This window comes from Cyprinodon tularosa, unplaced genomic scaffold (assembly GCF_016077235.1).
Source record: "Cyprinodon tularosa strain WSP-4 unplaced genomic scaffold, ASM1607723v1 ctg492, whole genome shotgun sequence".
NCBI classification, from domain to species: domain Eukaryota; kingdom Metazoa; phylum Chordata; class Actinopteri; order Cyprinodontiformes; family Cyprinodontidae; genus Cyprinodon; species Cyprinodon tularosa.
Window position 1 is genome coordinate 247840 of NW_024039221.1, and position 12582 is coordinate 260421.

Genomic DNA, 12582 nt, shown 5'->3' on the forward strand with positions numbered 1-12582 from the left:
CTCGTTAAATAAAATATAATCATTAAATTAAATGATCAATATAGGAAATTATGAAATTACTTAACAAGTCCTTAGACAATTTTATACAATGCATAAACATCTAATCCTGACATAAGCAATTAAAGCACACACGCATAATACTTCTACTATATATATACTGTATATGTATATATATATATATATATATATATATATATATATATATATATATATATATATATATATATATATATATATATCAGTACAAGAACAGGCACTCAGTACAAAATCAATAGAGGCCAGGGTCTACCACACCAGGCAGGACCCCCGATGCAGACTGTGCAAAGATGCCTCTGAAACAATACAGCACATAACAGCAGGGTGCAAAATGCAGGCAGGAAGTGCATACATGGAACGCCACAACCAGGTAGCTGTCATAGTGTACAGGAACATCTGCCATGAGTATGGGCTGGAAGTCCCAAGGTCAAAATGGAAGACACCTCCTAAGGTAGTTGAGAATGACCGAGCTAAGATCCTATGGGACTTCAAGATCCAGACTGACAAACAGGTGATGGCTAACCAAGCAGACATCGTGTTGATCGACAACCAGCAGAAGAAGGCAGTAGTGATAGATGTGGCAATCCCAAGTGACAGCAACATCAAGAAGAAAGAACACAAGAAGCTTGAGAAATACCAAGGACTGAAGGAGGAGCTAGAAAAGATTTGGAAAGTAAGAGCAGCAGGGGTGCCAGTGGTAATTGGAGCACTGGGGGCTGTGACCCCCAAACTGGGAGAGTGGCTACAGCAGATTCCAGGTAAAACATCAGAGGACTCTGTCCAGAAGAGCGCAGTCCTAGGAACAGCTAAGATACTGCGCAGAACCCTCAAACTCCCAGGCCTCTGGTAGGGGACCCGAGCTTGAGGATGACACATACCACCCCACGAGGGGTGAGAAAACTGTTTTATATATATATATATATATATATATATATATATATATATATATATATATATATATATATATATATATATATATATATATATATATATATATATATATATATATATATATACATTTTTTTTTATTACTAGTATTATTATTATTTTGGGAATATAAATCCATTGAAGTGTTGGTCAATTGACCACCACATAAAGAACGGAATGTCTTCTTCACGACATACGGGGAAAAGCTGCGAGAACTTCATTGACATGGCTGCAAAACTTTACGGACTGTTTCTTAACAGACCAAGCCTGCAGAATGTTGTGCCATTAGAAAGGTTTTACTAGCAAAACTAGCAAACACTAAGGCCACTGTTATGTAGCTTGAAAAAAAAAAACAACCTAAAAAAATAACAACAACTTTTAAACACACTGGAGGACAGTGTTTCTTTTTCTGGTTTAATCACATCTTATTTTGACATTTTATCCACTTTTATTAAGAGAACACAAGATATTATGGTATATGAGGCAGATGTAATTAGAAGAAATCCATGCGTTTTAAATGCATCTTCTCTGTTACTGTTATTGACCTGCTCTAGAGGAGATCTGCATGGAGGAATGGGCCAAAATACCAGCAACAGTGTGTGAAAACCTTGTGAAGACTTACAGAAAACGTTTGATCTCTGTCATTGCCAACAAAGGGTATATAACAAAGTATTGAGATGAACTTTTGTTATTGACCAAATACTTATTTTCCACCATATTTTGCAAATAAATTCTTAAAAAATCAGACAATGTGATTTTCTGCACTTTTTTTTTTCTCATTTTGTCTCTCATAGTTGAGGTATATCTATGATGAAAATTACCGGCCTCTCTCATCTTTTTAAGTGGGAGAACTTGCACTATTGGTGGCTGACTAAATACTTTTTTGCCCCACTGTATGTCAAATACAAATACATGGATAACAGTGCCATTGGCTGCCTGATTGAAATTTGTATTTTTCTATAAATATCACAATGCTAAGAGCTTTGAGTTTAGTTTGTCATCTTGTTTCTTACAGTAGTTTGTGATATCCTTGTATTTCTATCTATCCCCGGGTTTCTTTATCATAAATCCCATATTGCTTTCTCACATCTACTGTGTTTGATTTGATTCTATGCCAGGTCATGCTCTATACTAGAAGTTTTAGTTAATGACACTCACCTGCTCTTCCATTCAGTAATCCCTTCATGAGGCTTGAGAATTCTGCTTGATGTCTACTTATAACTGGATTCTGAGACTGCTCTGTTTCCCATGTAATCAGATGTTTTAAAAATATTTGGCTTAGTGGCAAGCCTGTTCAGATTGTCTATGATAGGCAAATAAACAACAAAACTATATATATAAGGTTGTAAGGCCATGTTTATGCCATGGATTAGTTGGATTATATGTCACTGGAATTTAATTTAAAGTCAATTAAATGAATTGTTCTGTTTTGATTTGATAATATTTAGAAAAAAAAGCTGTTCAAAATGTTTAAAACATAAAAAAAAAGAAAACATGATTTACAGTTATGTTTTATAATACATTATCAATATATTTTGGGTATATTATTCAGATTATCAATATGTGAACCTTACCTCATACTGACATAAAAATACTAATTAGTATTAGTAAAAGATACTAATACTTTTACTTTATCTCTTTCTTATACATTACATTGTTTTTCAGATGCACATCTATACACATAAATAAAAAACCAGCAACCTCTAGATTTAGACATGAAATTTAATAGATAAACAGGTGATAATAAAATAAAATCATAATAGTGTTTAAAAAAGGTTTCATTCATTTCTATTTAATTAATCCAGTTTGTACAGCCCATTGAGGGAGAGGCACGCTGAATTCCGTGTCCCGCTCTCTGATTGGCTCCAGTCAATCTATTATGTTAATGAGGAGGGCGCGGCTGGGGGGCCCCAGAGACGCTCGGCTGCTGAGAAACGGTTTATTGTGTCGTTTGACCCGAAGCTGGCGCACCTCATCCCTCGCCCTCTCTCTGTGTGAGCTGGCTCTCTTGGTGGATTTATTTGCATTAATCTCTTGCTACTTGCTGCGGAAGGATTCTCTTACCGGCTCGGTTGATCTTGGGAATAAGTGGGAAGAATGTGGATTAATATGAACCGAGATGCGGGTTCGGGCTGAGCGGACTTAGTCTTTGGAGATGTGCAGACAGAAAGGTGTGTTTCCTCTTGTTTCTACTGCGCTTCCTTGCAGGAAAGACGGTCTGTCTTCCAGTATGTGTGTGTGTGCGTGCGCGTGCCGGGAGAATGTAGCTTTATACAGTGTGTGCTCGTGCGTTTTATATAGATTAAATAGTTGCTTTTTGGCACAATAGCGCATAAGCGCGTGCACGTTTTGCATCTCTGATTGACGGCTGTCAGTCAGTCGGACATCAGCGTCCAAAGCTGCACTAATGGAACTGGCTCAAAGACACGTGCATGTGTTTAATGTTTTTGTTCTATCCGCGCACATTCAGTCATGGTTTAACTTTAGTGTCTGATGCTGACATGTTGAAGGTTTTAAGGCTGGTCCTGGGTGCGCGTTCCTGGAGGGGTACGCCTTCACCCCTTTCTTCTTCTCAATAAAAATGTTCCATCTGAACACTTTTTTTTGTGACTTTGTCTTAACCTTTGTTTTAAGGTGATTTTTTTAAGTGCTCGGTCACAAAGATATGAATATGATTGTGTGTGTATTTTGGTTTGGTTCTCTGATAGACTCCCCCTCTCTGCTCAGCAGAGGTGGCATTTGGGTCTAAAATTCTGTTCTGGTTCCAGGAACCTGGCTGCGCACACCTGCGCGCGGCGTTTATGCTCATAAATGATTTATTCACCTGGGACCTTAGTCACCTGGAAGGACCAATCACTGAAGCGATCAATATTTCTCACAGCCCGCATAGGGGAACAGTCTAAAATCGGTTAGAAATTCGGGCGTACTGTCGGAATATGATGGGTAATACCTTATTTGACTTTTCAGAGAAAACGCTCAGGGTGAATGAGACTTTTAAAAGTTGTATGGTTTAATACATTTTATCTTATAGAGACAATTATAAATCATTTTTGCATTTGATCTGCTATCTTTAAGCGGATTGCTTCTCTGTGACTATCCCTGAGGGTTTCACTGCTGCCACTCTGTCTTCACTCTCTCCCTCACACACTCAGAGGTGGCAGGTTGATAGCCAAAGGGTGGATCATTTTGGTAATGAGGTGGATGACTTCTGCACATCCTGGTTCAGTAGTTGGTGGAATAAAAAGGGGGAAAATCTGTTCAGCAAAGACCTCTGAGCTTTCCATTAAGGAGCTTATTTAGTGTTAGTCATAAAAAATAAATCAATACATTTAAAACGAGCTGAATTAAAGTTAGAACAAAAACCCTTATATTTGTGAGAAAGTTATAATCATGTCCTCAATAATAAGATATCATTACAACATTTCTGAAGCTTTTTGATACACCAGATGATGCCAGGTGATACCGGGCATCTGTCCTATAAGGGCTCCATCGTTTGAATAAGATTTTTCTAGTTAGTTTGTGTTGTAAGTGTTTGTTTATCATATAATTTATAAATAAAAATCAAAAAAATGTAAAACGAAAACAGAATATACATATATATGGAGATTGAGGACAACAGGTCTATCTCTAATAGATACTAAATATGTCAGGGTTAAGCTAGAAGGCACAGCTTGGCAATTTAGGGGTAAAATTTTAGAGTAAACATCTTTAATTGTCACTAATTGGCATCCTTCAGCCTCTCATTAGCCATGCTGCGTGCAGATTGATGAGTATTAACAGGTAATTTCTGTTAGCATTGGAGGTAAAGGAGAAGCAGCTTTGAAGGTCATCCTCTTCCTCCCTGTTTTTTTGTTTAATCCACTTTCGTTCAGAAATAAAAAGTAAAGCCCATCAGTCACTCCAGGAAGGACTCTGTTCCACCAATTAGCTGTCCCTTATGAGCAGGATATTGAATTGATCATGTCAGGCATTGATGCTTTTTGGCAAAAAGACTCACTGTAGAGCTACGGAGGACTAAGTCAGCATGCAGAGTTACTGCTGCGTGTCGGGCACAGACTGTAATCTGTCACTGAATGCAAACAAGTTAATATATGTGGGAGGAGATGGGGTCTAATAGAGGTTAAATACACATTTACTGCTATTTTACAAGGAAAATGACTGCTGGCGGTATCTGATTTAAAAGCCGGACATAAATGTTTATGAGCTGATCATATCTGAGTGTGCAGAGTAATGTGAGGTTGAAAGAAGACAGTAAAATGATAGTTGGAAAGCAGTCTGCTAAATTAGTTCCTGCTGTAGGTTGTTTATTTTTGTTAAATTTTACAAACTTCGATTCATCATATTTGGAACTTTATTTTTAACATATGATCTATGTCAATGTTTACTTCACTTATATGTTGCCTTTACACAAATGGTCAAAGTATGTCTAAGTTATTATCCTGTCACGTAGATGCACATCACTACTCTGATATTAGGTCTACTGAAATATGTCTTTAAATAGTATGTTTTTAAGCACCTGGACTCTTTTTAAGTAAAAATAAGTGATTATTTTAAACGATTACTTTGTGATTCTTCTGGGAGAATCCAGGGGCTATAACAAAACTGTAGTTATGGCCCATAACTACTAATACATCCCAGGAGATGAGCCTTTAAGCTAGATAACACAAATGGATGGCATTAAATTATGTCCTGCAGCCAGCCTGTTGTGGACCCCAGTATCTGATAGGCTCAATTTCAGAGATAATTCGGCTTATTTATTATCTGACCACTGACTTATGCACCTCACAGCAGGAAGAGGTTTTAGCTGCTAGCCAGAGAAATTTCATTCATCTTGTTTGTTTCTGTCCATGAGTTGTGATGTTATTTAGGAACCCTCTATATTAAATGATGTGGCTGTTTGATACATCCAGAGAAACAAAACTATCCAAAAAAACAACAGAGGTTTTGGAGAATAATGCATGCAACTGATTTTGACTGACTTTTCCTCTGAAAATGTATTATTAAAAAGATGCAAGGGCGTTCAAATAATTTTGGTTGCATTCCTAATATGAGCAATGTTGACTACTGTTAGCAGAGTAGAAGCTGTTTTATGTTGAAGATTGTATCCTCTGTAAAACAGAGTGACTGAACAAATACAAAGTGAACATTTTAATCTGACTTTGACATTGTAATTTTATGATTCTCTGGCTAGCTGAGGCAGCATTGATGGAAAAACACTTTGGGTGTGTTCGATTTCAGAGGCTGCATCCTACAAGGACCCGGATTATCTGGACTGGGTCCTTAGATAGTAGGGGTGGACGGTTCACAGAATCCACAGTTCGGTTCGGTTCACGGTTTCGTGGTCACGGTTTTCGGTTTGGTTCGGTATATGTTGATTGTTAGCCTGACATATTGCTGTTAACATAAACAAAACGTGTTGCACAAAGCTTGCACACTGTTGCACTTTTAGCCACAACTTTCTTTCCGCCGTCATCGTAGGTCACTCTAAATGCAAAGTGGTCCCATACAGCAGACCTATAAAGTGCTGCTGGCGCGTCTTCCAACTCCTGTTCTTTCCCACTCGCCATACCCACACAATTCTCCACAACAACTGATTTTTTTCTGCTACACCCGGCTACGCTGCTTTGCTTCTTCTTCTTCTTGTTTACTACTGGTGGTTGGCTTTGGTCGCAGTACCGCCACCTTCTGCTCTGGAGTGTACACGCTTCGCCTATGAGAAAAAGGAGCAGCGCATGAACCGAACGAAACACACGCAAATCGAACTGAGACAGTTGAACCAAACGGTTAGGACGGTTTTCATAAACCGTTCCATCCCTATTAGAGAGCCGTGAAAATAAGGAGGCCAGAAGAGTTTAGGCTATTGATTCGAGCATTATAGTTGACACACAAAGCAGGTAAAGAATTGATACCGGACTTTTCCCAACTCTTCTGGTGCTAATGACATATTCTAGGAGCTTAAGCAGCAGTACCGTCATCACGAATATCACATTTATAGTTTACACAGGGGCACAGGGACAGATAATTTCTTTCAATGAACCAAACATTATCTGGCACATGTCTTACTCAATAACCACTTACAAATTCCATTTTCATAAATTTCAGATGGAGCTATTCACAAACTTGTATTGTATTAAATGGCACTAACAATATTATATTAAACTGCACCTACAATATTCACCATAGTTCGGCGCGGAGTACCTTTATCCTCTGAGCACGGAGCAGCCAGCTTTCTTCGACCTGCAATGAATTATGGGATACTGAAAGCAACGTAGGATACACCGGACCCATCCTTCAAAATGGGCAAAAACGTAGGCTGTATTTGTCGGCCGCATATCGAGGAGTCTTCATTCCCTTCATTCGCTGTGCTATGACGTAATCAGCCGATTAATCTGGCCTTCGGAGGAAGCACCCACTTAATTCGAACTCAACGTTTCTGTCTGAATTGCTTTGAGATCATCCATCGTTTCCTTAATTCTGAGCTTTTCAAAGAAGCTGTTACTGTCCTCGTATCCAGCAGGTATCAAGAGACTAAAAGATTATAAGTATTAAGCAGTGATTTTGTGTGCTTTAATATATTCAGCTTTCTTTTTATCTTCACTAGAGCTTATATTTGGAAAAATGACAGGCCTATTACTACTACTATTAGTTGTTGTTAGCCAACTAAACAGGTATGATATGATCGGATCATATCTGGTTCTCGGATTTAGGATTTCATCCTAATCTGCTGCCCCAAAGTGATCTGCAGATTCTGTTCAATTTTGCCACACTATGGTGCTGCTAGTGACCGTCGGGAGGTGGGCTTAACCTGGATGTTACTGGTGTAGCACCCCCTAGTTGCTAAAACGTACCCAGTGGTGCATTAATATTTGTTTTTGTTCTTTCAGCAGCAATTTCTGAACTGGGAAGTGGTGATGTCTATCCTCCTGGAAGGCGTTATGTATGGTTTATTTCCACTATTGGAAAAAACACTCTGATATTTTGAGTAAAAAAAAAGTGTTTGTTATAGTTCCATTATATTATTTGGGATGGTTTAATATTGTTTGATATCCCATTTTGAAGAGCAGTTTCCATCAATTTGGCAGACAGAGTTTATACTAATAATTGAGATGCAAACGTTTACTGTTTGTTCTCTCTGTATTGTTTCAAATATCCTTATTTTTTTCTGAGCTGTCCTCACTTTGAGGTCAAAGAACAGACGTTTCTTTGTTAAACACACAATCTAAACCTGGATTGACACCAAAAAACACTTTTCCAATCCCCTTCTGTTATCCCCCTCCCCCGTTTCTATCTCCTTCCAGTCTAGCCGGTGTGCTTTATTGTTCAGTGTGAAGGTTCTAGCGTCTAAAATGTCTCTTTGTTGTGTTTGAACCCCATTCTGAACAATCACCTGCCTCATCACAATCTATCAGCAGGGCAGCCCGATCAGCCGGCTGCGTGGCTCACCGCTGCCCATTCATTGTGTGGGTTAACCTTGGGGTGCGTTTGGACACAATAACCTGTGAGTCCCCGGTGGGCGGGCGACGAGGAGGAGGAAGCGCAGAAAATAATGTTATTCCAGTGCAGGAAGATTAGCCACGTCGCTTTGAAAGCCTCCAAACTGCCGCATGTCATCAGCTATTATGTTTTCTGAGCAAATCTGTGCCGCGGGACTCGTCTTTTGTTCTAATCCTGTGTGTGTGTGTGTGTGTGTGTGTGTGTGTGTGTGTGTGTACCTGTCTAGTCCTCAGAGTGAGGACCATTTTTCCAATTTCACCATCAAATTGAGGACCACTGGTTGCAAAGTTAGGACATTTTGCTGGTCCTTACATGCTATTTTGGTAATGGTTATGTTTAGGGCTAAGGTGTCAATTGGTTAGGGTTAGGGTGAGGTATGCATTGGTAATGGTTAGGTTAAGGTTAGTTTTAGGGTTAGGGGATAGAAAGGGTTGAAAATAACTGAAAATCAGTGGAAGTCAAAGGGAGTCAACACAAGGTCCTCACTACGATGGCAGAACGCGTATTTGTGTGGGTGTGAGGACCATTTTTTTCAAATTAACCTTCACATTTGTGACCAGTTGTTGTAAAGTGAGAACATTTTGCTGGTCTTCACAAGGTATTTTGCCAGTGGTTCAGTTTAGGGCAAAAGTGTCAGTTGGGTTAGGGTGATGCATCCATTGGCAATGGTTAGATTTAGGGTTAGTTTTAGGGTTGGGACATAGAAATGTCCTCTTATAGCAGAACAACCGTGTATGTATTTGTGTGTGTTTTGATTTAGCAATGGCTGACTCCAGGCCTCATAATCAGACACAAATAATAACCTATTGTCAAGGGTGCATCTCTTTCCAAATGTTAATTTCGTTTTATTGTCTGTGGAGGAAACATTGCCTGTTGTGAAAGAAACTGTATTTTGAACAGAAATCTGATGTGGACAGATTTGTAGACATATCAGTCTTGCATCAGATTTAAATAGTTTTGGAATTCGGTTAATGCCGGCTTGGATTGTGTACAATTCAGACGTTTCAGATGAAAACAGCTGGGGTAGTGAAGTTCTTCCTGAGAATTGAAAATGACTGGTGCCTATTGTACCGTTACATTATTGATCATTTAAAGGTAAACAGTAATGATCGTAGGCACTGTCATTTATTATGCATACTTTGATTACTATGCAACATTTTATATGTTGTCAAGGTTGTTAAAGGGTGTTTCAGAAAACTGAGTTGGTAACTAAGCTAGCAAACTTAGTGTGTTTGGGATCAGTAGAGTCAAATAGAGATGGAAAGTGTGTTATTTTACTATTATGAATTTCCTGCAATAAAATGGTATGTACATTTTATTTATTTTTTCAACTTGAGCAAAAACAGAAATTGGGCTGCTCAGTGGAGCAGTGGGTCGCTCTGCCATCTTGCAGAAAGAATGTTCTGGGTTTGATTTCTGGCCCGCTGTCTTTCTGCATGGAGTTTGCATGTTCTCCCTGAGCATCCGTGGGTTCTCTCCGGGTACTCCAGCTTCCTCCCACAGTGCAAAAACTGTTAGGTTGTTTGTTTGTCCTGTTTGTCTCTGTGTTGCCCTGCAATGGACTGGCGACCTGTCCAGGGAGTACCCTGCCTCTCGCCCGTAAACAGCTGGAGATAGGCACCAGCACCTCTCGGGACCCCACTTGGGATAAGTGTGATAGAAAGTGGATGGATTGATGGAAAAACACAAGTTTAGAATATATAAATATTTAATCAATATATAAGTATTTTGTCTTTTTTGCTTGGAGAGAATACCTTTGCCCTATTACATAAAAGGGATCCTCACGTAATTTAGCTTGTCTAATACGTGGAAGAAGTTGTCCTAAGGAAAGCACAAAACCTTATTTCTTGCCGTATCAAAATTACCCTTTCTTCCCTGACACGTATGTGGATGAACCTCACTGGTTTTCTAGAAGGTTAATTTACTTGACTGCCTTAATTACGCCTCATCTCTTCCTCAGAGTTCCTTGAATAATGCCCCAACCTTTCCCCAGACACTCATATAGGCCTGTGTTCTGTTGACAGTAGGTTCTGAGATTATTTTTATACTATATATATTTATATATATATATATATATATATACATATATATATATATATATATATATATATATATATATATATATATATATATATATATATATATATATAAAATCTCTGAACCTGCATTAGTAACGTGTCATGCATTAGTGAAGTTGAGCAAGCGAGTTGCGACTTTGGTTAGACCTGGTAGGTTTTATGCAACCCACCCCTGCTTTTTTGTTTCCTGCTGTGTTCAGTCTTCAAGGACAAAATACTTGGGGTGGATTGGATTTTTGATTCACAAAGTATGTTTGTGCAAACATGAAATCAGTGGTGCCTGTTTGAGGAAAGTGCTTTTTGTTTTTTACATTTTCATGCAACTAGTTAGAGATGCTCCAGATTTTTGCCTATGTCATCGGTTTATTAGCTGCTGTATATCAGATATTTACGTTATGTTTCCATGGAAAGTGCGCAGAACTAGTTTGAAAGGAATAGGAGCCTTATTATTAATACTCTCCACTGGCATGATATGATTGTTGCAGGAAGCTTTGAAGTGTTTCATTTTACTATGTGATCAAAGACCATTGAAGAGGCATTTGCCACACAAGCTTAGTGAGCTATGTACCTGGCCTAAACTGAGTGTGCCTTTTATTTTGCAAAATGCTGTTGCAATAATGCACCTTTTACCATGTACAAATGTACTGGAAAACCACTTTTAAAATTTGTGGCTTGATTGACTAGGAATTGTCTTTTTTGTTACCCGCTAAGTGAAAGTGTCTTTGATTTAAACTTTCTGCATACTAGAAGTTCATTTTCTTCAGAGAGTCTAAGAAGCTTGTGAATATATTTATTAGGGCTGAAACAATTAATTGGATTAAACTATACTGAAATAATCGGTAACTAATTTAGTAATCGATAATCATTAACTGGAGTGTAGAGCGTCTGAAATGTGTCTTTAGATGACAGAGCAACCCACCTTAACCAGCAAATACTGTATATCAAAATTGTAAAAAAATATGTAAACATTTGCATTTTAGAGAAAGAAAATATATTTGTCTGTTAGTACGCTCTATGCAGAACTCCTTAAATGGAAAAGTTTTAGTTCTACCTGGTTTATTCCATAAAAGTTGTCTTTAAGGAACCTTTTGCTAGCTGATTATTAATCAAAAAAATAATCAACAGATTTAAAGCTTGACAAAATAATTGTTAGTCGCAGCCCTAATATTTGAATATGATCAGAAATTGCGTTTAAAATAACTGGTCTGATTTGTAGACAGATTTCCAACCTTTTCTTTCCCCGCCTTTATGTTGTTTGTAGTTTACACCATTACAAAGATAACAACAAGGTGGCAGTCTGCCTGCAGGACATGGATAGAAACTGACACAGTGGATTGCTCCATAAAACTACACAGCCTGGCTGGTGACGGGATCCGGATGAGTAACAGGTGCATTAAAGACGGCCTCAAAGGTGGATTGTTGATCCATAAAGCTGCAGGAGGCAGACAGGCATCTTGGCCTCGGATTGTTCAGAGAATGAGGCGTGAAGGCCAAATCGCTGCTGTAATCGGCCTGAAAATACAACTCCAGTCCTAAGGCACGTGCTTTACTGTCAGGCCTCTCGTTTGTAATATAGGACTGTAATCATATGTGACGCTACCTCTGACAGATAAAGTGCTTCTATTACAATGGCCTCTGCTGCTGCCACTGTCTTTGTCTTTTAGATGGCAAACTGCTTTGGTCTCTCTGAATTTGTGTTTGGATATTTTTTTACTTCAAGGAAATAACTTCCTTTATTTTGTACCCAAGGAACAATGCACCATAAAGGTGAGAAAAGAGAGAAGACAGCACTCGGAATTCACTTCATTCTATGTGTTAATAGAATACATACAAAGTTTAGCCATACATAAGCAGTCTCTATGTAAGAGGACACAACCCTTTTTTGTCTTGTGGTTAAAAGCTAATTTCATCAAATACTAAGGATGAAAAAAAAAAAAAAACCCACAAGAAATTCTGTTTATTTATTTTTTTTATAATCATCTACTTACTCTATTACATTAAAAATGGCATGCATTACTTTCAAATGCTTTTTTATCATCTATTAGAG

General features: G+C 38.3%; 1 protein-coding gene across 2 annotated transcripts in view; it reads left to right on the forward strand.

Annotated features, from left to right (window-relative positions):
* Positions 1-2888: 2888 nt before the first annotated feature.
* Positions 2889-12582, forward strand: part of LOC119794809 (semaphorin-6D-like) — a 210979-nt gene continuing 201285 nt past the window's right edge. For both annotated transcript variants that reach the window (XM_038302512.1, XM_038302513.1), the window contains exon 1: positions 2889-3134. The gene's annotated coding sequence lies outside the window, so the exon portion shown is untranslated. The remainder of the gene's footprint in view (positions 3135-12582) is intronic.